This window comes from Convolutriloba macropyga, unplaced genomic scaffold (genome assembly GCF_964194025.1).
Source record: "Convolutriloba macropyga unplaced genomic scaffold, txConMacr16.3 SCAFFOLD_3626, whole genome shotgun sequence".
NCBI lineage: Eukaryota > Metazoa > Xenacoelomorpha > Acoela > Convolutidae > Convolutriloba > Convolutriloba macropyga.
The window spans coordinates 12,000-23,998 of record NW_027451932.1 but is presented as its reverse complement, the minus strand read 5'-3'; positions in this window follow the sequence as shown (position 1 = coordinate 23,998).

Below are 11,999 nucleotides of genomic sequence, written 5' to 3'. Positions count from 1 at the left end.
AGCTCAAGCTAGCTAGCTCAAGCTCAAGCTAGCTAGCTAGCTCAAGCTCAAGCTCAAGCTAGCTAGCTCAAGCTCAAGCTCAAGCTAGCTAGCTGGCTCAAGCTCAAGCTAGCTAGCTAGCTCAAGCTCAAGCTAGCTAGCTAGCTCAAGCTCAAGCTAGCTAGCTCAAGCTCAAGCTCAAGCTAGCTAGCTAGCTCAAGCTAGCTAGCTAGCTCAAGCTCAAGCTAGCTAGCTAGCTCAAGTTCAAGCTAGCTAGCTAGCTCAAGCTCAAGCTAGCTAGCTAGCTCAAGCTCAAGCTAGCTAGCTCAAGCTCAAGCTAGCTAGCTCAAGCTCAAGCTAGCTAGCTAGCTCAAGCTCAAGCTCAAGCTAGCTAGCTCAAGCTCAAGCTCAAGCTAGCTAGCTAGCTCAAGCTCAAGCTAGCTAGCTAGCTCAAGCTCAAGCTAGCTAGCTAGCTCAAGTTCAAGCTAGCTAGCTAGCTCAAGCTCAAGCTAGCTAGCTCAAGCTCAAGCTAGCTAGCTCAAGCTCAAGCCAGCTAGCTCAAGCTCAAGCTCAAGCTAGCTAGCTAGCTCAAGCACAAGCTAGCTAGCTAGCTCAAGCTCAAGCTAGCTAGCTCAAGCTCAAGCTAGCTAGCTCAAGCTCAAGCTAGCTAGCTAGCTCAAGCTCAAGCTCAAGCTAGCTAGCTCAAGCTCAAGCTCAAGCTAGCTAGCTAGCTCAAGCTCAAGCTAGCTAGCTAGCTCAAGCTCAAGCTAGCTAGCTCAAGCTCAAGCTCAAGCTAGCTAGCTAGCTCAAGCTCAAGCTAGCTAGCTAGCTCAAGCTCAAGCTAGCTAGCTAGCTCAAGCTCAAGCTAGCTAGCTCAAGCTCAAGCTCAAGCTCAAGCTAGCTAGCTAGCTCAAGCTAGCTAGCTAGCTCAAGCTCAAGCTAGCTAGCTAGCTCAAGTTCAAGCTAGCTAGCTAGCTCAAGCTCAAGCTAGCTAGCTAGCTCAAGCTCAAGCTAGCTAGCTCAAGCTCAAGCTAGCTAGCTCAAGCTCAAGCTAGCTAGCTAGCTCAAGCTCAAGCTCAAGCTAGCTAGCTCAAGCTCAAGCTCAAGCTAGCTAGCTAGCTCAAGCTCAAGCTAGCTAGCTAGCTCAAGCTCAAGCTAGCTAGCTAGCTCAAGTTCAAGCTAGCTAGCTAGCTCAAGCTCAAGCTAGCTAGCTCAAGCTCAAGCTAGCTAGCTCAAACTCAAGCTAGCTAGCTAGCTCAAGTTCAAGCTAGCTAGCTAGCTCAAGCTCAAGCTAGCTAGCTAGCTCAAGCTCAAGCTAGCTAGCTCAAGCTCAAGCTAGCTAGCTCAAGCTCAAGCTAGCTAGCTAGCTCAAGCTCAAGCTCAAGCTAGCTAGCTCAAGCTCAAGCTCAAGCTAGCTAGCTAGCTCAAGCTCAAGCTAGCTAGCTAGCTCAAGCTCAAGCTAGCTAGCTAGCTCAAGTTCAAGCTAGCTAGCTAGCTCAAGCTCAAGCTAGCTAGCTCAAGCTCAAGCTAGCTAGCTCAAGCTCAAGCCAGCTAGCTCAAGCTCAAGCTCAAGCTAGCTAGCTAGCTCAAGCACAAGCTTGCTAGCTAGCTCAAGCTCAAGCTAGCTAGCTCAAGCTCAAGCTAGCTAGCTCAAGCTCAAGCTAGCTAGCTCAAGCTCAAGCTCAAGCTAGCTAGCTAGCTCAAGCACAAGCTTGCTAGCTAGCTCAAGCTCAAGCTAGCTAGCTCAAGCTCAAGCTAGCTAGCTCAAGCTCAAGCTAGCTAGCTAGCTCAAGCTCAAGCTCAAGCTAGCTAGCTCAAGCTCAAGCTCAAGCTAGCTAGCTAGCTCAAGCTCAAGCTAGCTAGCTAGCTCAAGCTCAAGCTAGCTAGCTAGCTCAAGCTCAAGCTAGCTAGCTCAAGCTCAAGCTCAAGCTAGCTAGCTAGCTCAAGCTAGCTAGCTAGCTCAAGCTCAAGCTAGCTAGCTAGCTCAAGTTCAAGCTAGCTAGCTAGCTCAAGCTCAAGCTAGCTAGCTAGCTCAAGCTCAAGCTATCTAGCTCAAGCTCAAGCTAGCTAGCTCAAGCTCAAGCTAGCTAGCTAGCTCAAGCTCAAGCTCAAGCTAGCTAGCTCAAGCTCAAGCTCAAGCTAGCTAGCTAGCTCAAGCTCAAGCTAGCTAGCTAGCTCAAGCTCAAGCTAGCTAGCTAGCTCAAGTTCAAGCTAGCTAGCTAGCTCAAGCTCAAGCTAGCTAGCTCAAGCTCAAGCTAGCTAGCTCAAGCTCAAGCCAGCTAGCTCAAGCTCAAGCTCAAGCTAGCTAGCTAGCTCAAGCTCAAGCTCAAGCTCAAGCTAGCTAGCTAGCTCAAGTTCAAGCTAGCTAGCTAGCTCAAGCTCAAGCTAGCTAGCTCAAGCTCAAGCTAGCTAGCTCAAGCTCAAGCCAGCTAGCTCAAGCTCAAGCTCAAGCTAGCTAGCTAGCTCAAGCTCAAGCTAGCTAGCTCAAGCTCAAGCTAGCTAGCTAGCTAGCTCAAGCTCAAGCTCAAGCTAGCTAGCTCAAGCTCAAGCTCAAGCTAGCTAGCTCAAGCTCAAGCTCAAGCTAGCTAGCTCAAGCTCAAGCTCAAGCTAGCTAGCTCAAGCCCAAGCTCAAGCTAGCTAGCTAGCTCAAGCTCAAGCTAGCTAGCTCAAGCTCAAGCTCAAGCTCAAGCTAGCTAGCTAGCTAGCTCAAGCTCAAGCTCAAGCTAGCTAGCTAGCTCAAGCTCAAGCTAGCTAGCTCAAGCTCAAGCTAGCTAGCTAGCTCAAGTTCAAGCTAGCTAGCTAGCTCAAGCTCAAGCTAGCTAGCTAGCTCAAGCTCAAGCTAGCTAGCTCAAGCTCAAGCTAGCTAGCTCAAGCTCAAGCTAGCTAGCTAGCTCAAGCTCAAGCTCAAGCTAGCTAGCTCAAGCTCAAGCTCAAGCTAGCTAGCTAGCTCAAGCTCAAGCTAGCTAGCTAGCTCAAGCTCAAGCTAGCTAGCTAGCTCAAGCTTCAAGCTAGCTAGCTAGCTCAAGCTCAAGCTAGCTAGCTCAAGCTCAAGCTAGCTAGCTCAAACTCAAGCTAGCTAGCTAGCTCAAGTTCAAGCTAGCTAGCTAGCTCAAGCTCAAGCTAGCTAGCTAGCTCAAGCTCAAGCTAGCTAGCTCAAGCTCAAGCTAGCTAGCTCAAGCTCAAGCTAGCTAGCTAGCTCAAGCTCAAGCTCAAGCTAGCTAGCTCAAGCTCAAGCTCAAGCTAGCTAGCTAGCTCAAGCTCAAGCTAGCTAGCTAGCTCAAGCTCAAGCTAGCTAGCTAGCTCAAGTTCAAGCTAGCTAGCTAGCTCAAGCTCAAGCTAGCTAGCTCAAGCTCAAGCTAGCTAGCTCAAGCTCAAGCCAGCTAGCTCAAGCTCAAGCTCAAGCTAGCTAGCTAGCTCAAGCTCAAGCTAGCTAGCTAGCTCAAGCTCAAGCTAGCTAGCTCAAGCTCAAGCTAGCTAGCTCAAGCTCAAGCTAGCTAGCTCAAGCTCAAGCTCAAGCTAGCTAGCTAGCTCAAGCTCAAGCTAGCTAGCTAGCTCAAGCTCAAGCTAGCTAGCTCAAGCTCAAGCTAGCTAGCTCAAGCTCAAGCTAGCTAGCTAGCTCAAGCTCAAGCTCAAGCTAGCTAGCTCAAGCTCAAGCTCAAGCTAGCTAGCTCAAGCTCAAGCTCAAGCTAGCTAGCTAGCTCAAGCTCAAGCTAGCTAGCTAGCTCAAGCTCAAGCTAGCTAGCTCAAGCTCAAGCTCAAGCTAGCTAGCTAGCTCAAGCTAGCTAGCTAGCTCAAGCTCAAGCTAGCTAGCTAGCTCAAGCTCAAGCTAGCTAGCTAGCTCAAGCTCAAGCTAGCTAGCTAGCTCAAGCTCAAGCTAGCTAGCTCAAGCTCAAGCTAGCTAGCTCAAGCTCAAGCTAGCTAGCTAGCTCAAGCTCAAGCTCAAGCTAGCTAGCTCAAGCTCAAGCTCAAGCTAGCTAGCTAGCTCAAGCTCAAGCTAGCTAGCTAGCTCAAGCTCAAGCTAGCTAGCTAGCTCAAGTTCAAGCTAGCTAGCTAGCTCAAGCTCAAGCTAGCTAGCTCAAGCTCAAGCTAGCTAGCTCAAGCTCAAGCCAGCTAGCTCAAGCTCAAGCTCAAGCTAGCTAGCTAGCTCAAGCTCAAGCTCAAGCTAGCTAGCTAGCTCAAGTTCAAGCTAGCTAGCTAGCTCAAGCTCAAGCTAGCTAGCTCAAGCTCAAGCTAGCTAGCTCAAGCTCAAGCCAGCTAGCTCAAGCTCAAGCTCAAGCTAGCTAGCTAGCTCAAGCTCAAGCTAGCTAGCTCAAGCTCAAGCTAGCTAGCTAGCTAGCTCAAGCTCAAGCTCAAGCTAGCTAGCTCAAGCTCAAGCTCAAGCTAGCTAGCTCAAGCTCAAGCTCAAGCTAGCTAGCTCAAGCTCAAGCTCAAGCTAGCTAGCTCAAGCTCAAGCTCAAGCTAGCTAGCTAGCTCAAGCTCAAGCTAGCTAGCTCAAGCTCAAGCTCAAGCTCAAGCTAGCTAGCTGCAGCTCAAGCTCAAGCTCAAGCTAGCTAGCTAGCTCAAGCTCAAGCTAGCTAGCTCAAGCTCAAGCCAGCTAGCTCAAGCTCAAGCTCAAGCTAGCTAGCTAGCTCAAGCTCAAGCTAGCTAGCTCAAGCTCAAGCCAGCTAGCTCAAGCTCAAGCTCAAGCTCAAGCTAGCTAGCTAGCTCAAGCTCAAGCTAGATAGCTAGCTCAAGCTAGCTAGCTAGCTCAAGCTCAAGCTCAAGCTAGCTAGCTAGCTAGCTCAAGCTCAAGCTAGCTAGCTCAAGCTCAAGCCAGCTAGCTCAAGCTCAAGCTCAAGCTAGCTAGCTAGCTCAAGCTCAAGCTAGCTAGCTCAAGCTCAAGCTCAAGCGAGCTAGCTAGCTCAAGCTCAAGCTAGCTAGCTAGCTCAAGCTCAAGCTAGCTAACTCAAGCTAACTCAGCTAGCTCAAGCTAACTCAAGCTAGCTAAAGCTAACTCAAGCTAACTCAAGCTAACTCAAGCTAACTCAAGCTAGCTAAAGCTAACTCAAGCTAACTCAAGCTAACCCGAGCTAACTCAAGCTAGCTCAAGCTAACCCAAGCTAGCTAAAGCTAACTCAAGCTAACTCAAGCTAATTCAAGCTAACTCAAGCTAACTCAAGCTAACTCAAGCTAACTCAAGCTAGCTAAAGCTAACTCAAGCTAACTCAAGCTAACTCAAGCTAACCCGAGCTAACTCAAGCTAACTGAAGGTAGCTAAAGCTAGTTCAAGCTAACTCAAGCTAGCTAAAGCTAAGACAAGCTAACTCAAGCTAACTCAAGCTAACTCAAGCTAACTCAAGCTAACTCAAGCTAGTTCAAGCTAACTCAAGCTAACTCAAGCTAACTCAAGCTAGCTAAAGCTAACTCAAGCTAACTCAAGCTAACTCAAGCTAACCCGAGCTAACTCAAGCTAACTCAAGGTAGCTAAAGCTAGTTCAAGCTAACTCAAGCTAGCTAAAGCTAAGACAAGCTAACTCAAGCTAACTCAAGCTAACTCAAGCTAACTCAAGCTAACTCAAGCTAGTTCAAGCTAACTCAAGCTAGCTAAAGCTAACTCAAGCTAACTCAAGCTAACTCAAGCTAGCTCAAGCTAACTCAAGCTAGTTCAAGCTAACTCAAGCTAGCTAAAGCTAACTCAAGCTAACTCAAGCTAACTCAAGCTAACTCAAGCTAGCTAAAGCTAACTCAAGCTAACTCAAGCTAACCCGAGCTAACTCAAGCTAGCTCAAGCTAACCCAAGCTAGCTAAAGCTAACTCAAGCTAACTCAAGCTAATTCAAGCTAACTCAAGCTAACTCAAGCTAACTCAAGCTAACTCAAGCTAGCTAAAGCTAACTCAAGCTAACTCAAGCTAACTCAAGCTAACCCGAGCTAACTCAAGCTAACTCAAGGTAGCTAAAGCTAGTTCAAGCTAACTCAAGCTAGCTAAAGCTAAGACAAGCTAACTCAAGCTAACTCAAGCTAACTCAAGCTAACTCAAGCTAACTCAAGCTAACTCAAGCTAGCTAAAGCTAACTCAAGCTAACTCAAGCTAACTCAAGCTAACCCGAGCTAACTCAAGCTAACTCAAGGTAGCTAAAGCTAGTTCAAGCTAACTCAAGCTAGCTAAAGCTAAGACAAGCTAACTCAAGCTAACTCAAGCTAACTCAAGCTAACTCAAGCTAACTAAAGCTAGTTCAAGCTAACTCAAGCTAGCTAAAGCTAACTCAAGCTAACTCAAGCTAACTCAAGCTAGCTCAAGCTAACTCAAGCTAGTTCAAGCTAACTCAAGCTAGCTAAAGCTAACTCAAGCTAACTCAAGCTAACTCAAGCTAACTCAAGCTAGCTAAAGCTAACTCAAGCTAACTCAAGCTAACCCGAGCTAACTCAAGCTAGCTCAAGCTAACCCAAGCTAGCTAAAGCTAACTCAAGCTAACTCAAGCTAATTCAAGCTAACTCAAGCTAACTCAAGCTAACTCAAGCTAACTCAAGCTAGCTAAAGCTAACTCAAGCTAACTCAAGCTAACTCAAGCTAACCCGAGCTAACTCAAGCTAACTCAAGGTAGCTAAAGCTAGTTCAAGCTAACTCAAGCTAGCTAAAGCTAAGACAAGCTAACTCAAGCTAACTCAAGCTAACTCAAGCTAACTCAAGCTAACTCAAGCTAACTCAAGCTAGTTCAAGCTAACTCAAGCTAACTCAAGCTAACTCAAGCTAGCTAAAGCTAACTCAAGCTAACTCAAGCTAACTCAAGCTAACCCGAGCTAACTCAAGCTAACTCAAGGTAGCTAAAGCTAGTTCAAGCTAGCTCAAGCTAGCTAAAGCTAAGACAAGCTAACTCAAGCTAACTCAAGCTAACTCAAGCTAACTCAAGCTAGTTCAAGCTAACTCAAGCTAGCTAAAGCTAACTCAAGCTAACTCAAGCTAACTCAAGCTAGCTCAAGCTAACTCAAGCTAGTTCAAGCTAACTCAAGCTAGCTAAAGCTAACTCAAGCTAACTCAAGCTAACTCAAGCTAGCTCAAGCTAACTCAAGCTAACTCAAGCTAACTCAAGCTAACCCGAGCTAACTCAAGCTAACTCAAGGTAGCTAAAGCTAGTTCAAGCTAGCTCAAGCTAGCTAAAGCTAAGACAAGCTAACTCAAGCTAACTCAAGCTAACTCAAGCTAACTCAAGCTAGTTCAAGCTAACTCAAGCTAGCTAAAGCTAACTCAAGCTAACTCAAGCTAACTCAAGCTAGCTCAAGCTAACTCAAGCTAGTTCAAGCTAACTCAAGCTAGCTAAAGCTAACTCAAGCTAACTCAAGCTAACTCAAGCTAGCTCAAGCTAACTCAAGCTAGTTCAAGCTAACTCAAGCTAGCTAAAGCTAACTCAAGCTAACTCAAGCTAACTCAAGCTAACTCAAGCTAGCTAAAGCTAACTCAAGCTAACTCAAGCTAACCCGAGCTAACTCAAGCTAGCTCAAGCTAACCCAAGCTAGCTAAAGCTAACTCAAGCTAACTCAAGCTAATTCAAGCTAACTCAAGCTAACTCAAGCTAACTCAAGCTAACTCAAGCTAGCTAAAGCTAACTCAAGCTAACTCAAGCTAACTCAAGCTAACCCGAGCTAACTCAAGCTAACTCAAGGTAGCTAAAGCTAGTTCAAGCTAACTCAAGCTAGCTAAAGCTAAGACAAGCTAACTCAAGCTAACTCAAGCTAACTCAAGCTAACTCAAGCTAACTCAAGCTAGTTCAAGCTAACTCAAGCTAACTCAAGCTAACTCAAGCTAGCTAAAGCTAACTCAAGCTAACTCAAGCTAACTCAAGCTAACCCGAGCTAACTCAAGCTAACTCAAGGTAGCTAAAGCTAGTTCAAGCTAGCTCAAGCTAGCTAAAGCTAAGACAAGCTAACTCAAGCTAACTCAAGCTAACTCAAGCTAGTTCAAGCTAACTCAAGCTAGCTAAAGCTAACTCAAGCTAACTCAAGCTAACTCAAGCTAGCTCAAGCTAACTCAAGCTAGTTCAAGCTAACTCAAGCTAGCTAAAGCTAACTCAAGCTAACTCAAGCTAACTCAAGCTAACTCAAGCTAGCTAAAGCTAACTCAAGCTAACTCAAGCTAACCCGAGCTAACTCAAGCTAGCTCAAGCTAACCCAAGCTAGCTAAAGCTAACTCAAGCTAACTCAAGCTAATTCAAGCTAACTCAAGCTAACTCAAGCTAACTCAAGCTAACTCAAGCTAGCTAAAGCTAACTCAAGCTAACTCAAGCTAACTCAAGCTAACCCGAGCTAACTCAAGCTAACTCAAGGTAGCTAAAGCTAGTTCAAGCTAACTCAAGCTAGCTAAAGCTAAGACAAGCTAACTCAAGCTAACTCAAGCTAACTCAAGCTAACTCAAGCTAACTCAAGCTAACTCAAGCTAGCTAAAGCTAACTCAAGCTAACTCAAGCTAACTCAAGCTAACCCGAGCTAACTCAAGCTAACTCAAGGTAGCTAAAGCTAGTTCAAGCTAACTCAAGCTAGCTAAAGCTAAGACAAGCTAACTCAAGCTAACTCAAGCTAACTCAAGCTAACTCAAGCTAACTAAAGCTAGTTCAAGCTAACTCAAGCTAGCTAAAGCTAACTCAAGCTAACTCAAGCTAACTCAAGCTAGCTCAAGCTAACTCAAGCTAGTTCAAGCTAACTCAAGCTAGCTAAAGCTAACTCAAGCTAACTCAAGCTAACTCAAGCTAACTCAAGCTAGCTAAAGCTAACTCAAGCTAACTCAAGCTAACCCGAGCTAACTCAAGCTAGCTCAAGCTAACCCAAGCTAGCTAAAGCTAACTCAAGCTAACTCAAGCTAACTAAAGCTAGTTCAAGCTAACTCAAGCTAGCTAAAGCTAACTCAAGCTAACTCAAGCTAACTCAAGCTAGCTCAAGCTAACTCAAGCTAGTTCAAGCTAACTCAAGCTAGCTAAAGCTAACTCAAGCTAACTCAAGCTAACTCAAGCTAACTCAAGCTAGCTAAAGCTAACTCAAGCTAACTCAAGCTAACCCGAGCTAACTCAAGCTAGCTCAAGCTAACCCAAGCTAGCTAAAGCTAACTCAAGCTAACTCAAGCTAATTCAAGCTAACTCAAGCTAACTCAAGCTAACTCAAGCTAACTCAAGCTAGCTAAAGCTAACTCAAGCTAACTCAAGCTAACTCAAGCTAACCCGAGCTAACTCAAGCTAACTCAAGGTAGCTAAAGCTAGTTCAAGCTAACTCAAGCTAGCTAAAGCTAAGACAAGCTAACTCAAGCTAACTCAAGCTAACTCAAGCTAACTCAAGCTAACTCAAGCTAACTCAAGCTAGCTAAAGCTAACTCAAGCTAACTCAAGCTAACTCAAGCTAACCCGAGCTAACTCAAGCTAACTCAAGGTAGCTAAAGCTAGTTCAAGCTAACTCAAGCTAGCTAAAGCTAAGACAAGCTAACTCAAGCTAACTCAAGCTAACTCAAGCTAACTCAAGCTAACTAAAGCTAGTTCAAGCTAACTCAAGCTAGCTAAAGCTAACTCAAGCTAACTCAAGCTAACTCAAGCTAGCTCAAGCTAACTCAAGCTAGTTCAAGCTAACTCAAGCTAGCTAAAGCTAACTCAAGCTAACTCAAGCTAACTCAAGCTAACTCAAGCTAGCTAAAGCTAACTCAAGCTAACTCAAGCTAACCCGAGCTAACTCAAGCTAGCTCAAGCTAACCCAAGCTAGCTAAAGCTAACTCAAGCTAACTCAAGCTAATTCAAGCTAACTCAAGCTAACTCAAGCTAACTCAAGCTAACTCAAGCTAGCTAAAGCTAACTCAAGCTAACTCAAGCTAACTCAAGCTAACCCGAGCTAACTCAAGCTAACTCAAGGTAGCTAAAGCTAGTTCAAGCTAACTCAAGCTAGCTAAAGCTAAGACAAGCTAACTCAAGCTAACTCAAGCTAACTCAAGCTAACTCAAGCTAACTCAAGCTAACTCAAGCTAGTTCAAGCTAACTCAAGCTAACTCAAGCTAACTCAAGCTAGCTAAAGCTAACTCAAGCTAACTCAAGCTAACTCAAGCTAACCCGAGCTAACTCAAGCTAACTCAAGGTAGCTAAAGCTAGTTCAAGCTAGCTCAAGCTAGCTAAAGCTAAGACAAGCTAACTCAAGCTAACTCAAGCTAACTCAAGCTAACTCAAGCTAGTTCAAGCTAACTCAAGCTAGCTAAAGCTAACTCAAGCTAACTCAAGCTAACTCAAGCTAGCTCAAGCTAACTCAAGCTAGTTCAAGCTAACTCAAGCTAGCTAAAGCTAACTCAAGCTAACTCAAGCTAACTCAAGCTAGCTCAAGCTAACTCAAGCTAACTCAAGCTAACTCAAGCTAACCCGAGCTAACTCAAGCTAACTCAAGGTAGCTAAAGCTAGTTCAAGCTAGCTCAAGCTAGCTAAAGCTAAGACAAGCTAACTCAAGCTAACTCAAGCTAACTCAAGCTAACTCAAGCTAGTTCAAGCTAACTCAAGCTAGCTAAAGCTAACTCAAGCTAACTCAAGCTAACTCAAGCTAGCTCAAGCTAACTCAAGCTAGTTCAAGCTAACTCAAGCTAGCTAAAGCTAACTCAAGCTAACTCAAGCTAACTCAAGCTAGCTCAAGCTAACTCAAGCTAGTTCAAGCTAACTCAAGCTAGCTAAAGCTAACTCAAGCTAACTCAAGCTAACTCAAGCTAACTCAAGCTAGCTAAAGCTAACTCAAGCTAACTCAAGCTAACCCGAGCTAACTCAAGCTAGCTCAAGCTAACCCAAGCTAGCTAAAGCTAACTCAAGCTAACTCAAGCTAATTCAAGCTAACTCAAGCTAACTCAAGCTAACTCAAGCTAACTCAAGCTAGCTAAAGCTAACTCAAGCTAACTCAAGCTAACTCAAGCTAACCCGAGCTAACTCAAGCTAACTCAAGGTAGCTAAAGCTAGTTCAAGCTAACTCAAGCTAGCTAAAGCTAAGACAAGCTAACTCAAGCTAACTCAAGCTAACTCAAGCTAACTCAAGCTAACTCAAGCTAGTTCAAGCTAACTCAAGCTAACTCAAGCTAACTCAAGCTAGCTAAAGCTAACTCAAGCTAACTCAAGCTAACTCAAGCTAACCCGAGCTAACTCAAGCTAACTCAAGGTAGCTAAAGCTAGTTCAAGCTAGCTCAAGCTAGCTAAAGCTAAGACAAGCTAACTCAAGCTAACTCAAGCTAACTCAAGCTAGTTCAAGCTAACTCAAGCTAGCTAAAGCTAACTCAAGCTAACTCAAGCTAACTCAAGCTAGCTCAAGCTAACTCAAGCTAGTTCAAGCTAACTCAAGCTAGCTAAAGCTAACTCAAGCTAACTCAAGCTAACTCAAGCTAACTCAAGCTAGCTAAAGCTAACTCAAGCTAACTCAAGCTAACCCGAGCTAACTCAAGCTAGCTCAAGCTAACCCAAGCTAGCTAAAGCTAACTCAAGCTAACTCAAGCTAATTCAAGCTAACTCAAGCTAACTCAAGCTAACTCAAGCTAACTCAAGCTAGCTAAAGCTAACTCAAGCTAACTCAAGCTAACTCAAGCTAACCCGAGCTAACTCAAGCTAACTCAAGGTAGCTAAAGCTAGTTCAAGCTAACTCAAGCTAGCTAAAGCTAAGACAAGCTAACTCAAGCTAACTCAAGCTAACTCAAGCTAACTCAAGCTAACTCAAGCTAACTCAAGCTAGTTCAAGCTAACTCAAGCTAACTCAAGCTAACTCAAGCTAGCTAAAGCTAACTCAAGCTAACTCAAGCTAACTCAAGCTAACCCGAGCTAACTCAAGCTAACTCAAGGTAGCTAAAGCTAGTTCAAGCTAACTCAAGCTAGCTAAAGCTAAGACAAGCTAACTCAAGCTAACTCAAGCTAACTCAAGCTAACTCAAGCTAACTAAAGCTAGTTCAAGCTAACTCAAGCTAGCTAAAGCTAACTCAAGCTAACTCAAGCTAACTCAAGCTAGCTCAAGCTAACTCAAGCTAGTTCAAGCTAACTCAAGCTAGCTAAAGCTAACTCAAGC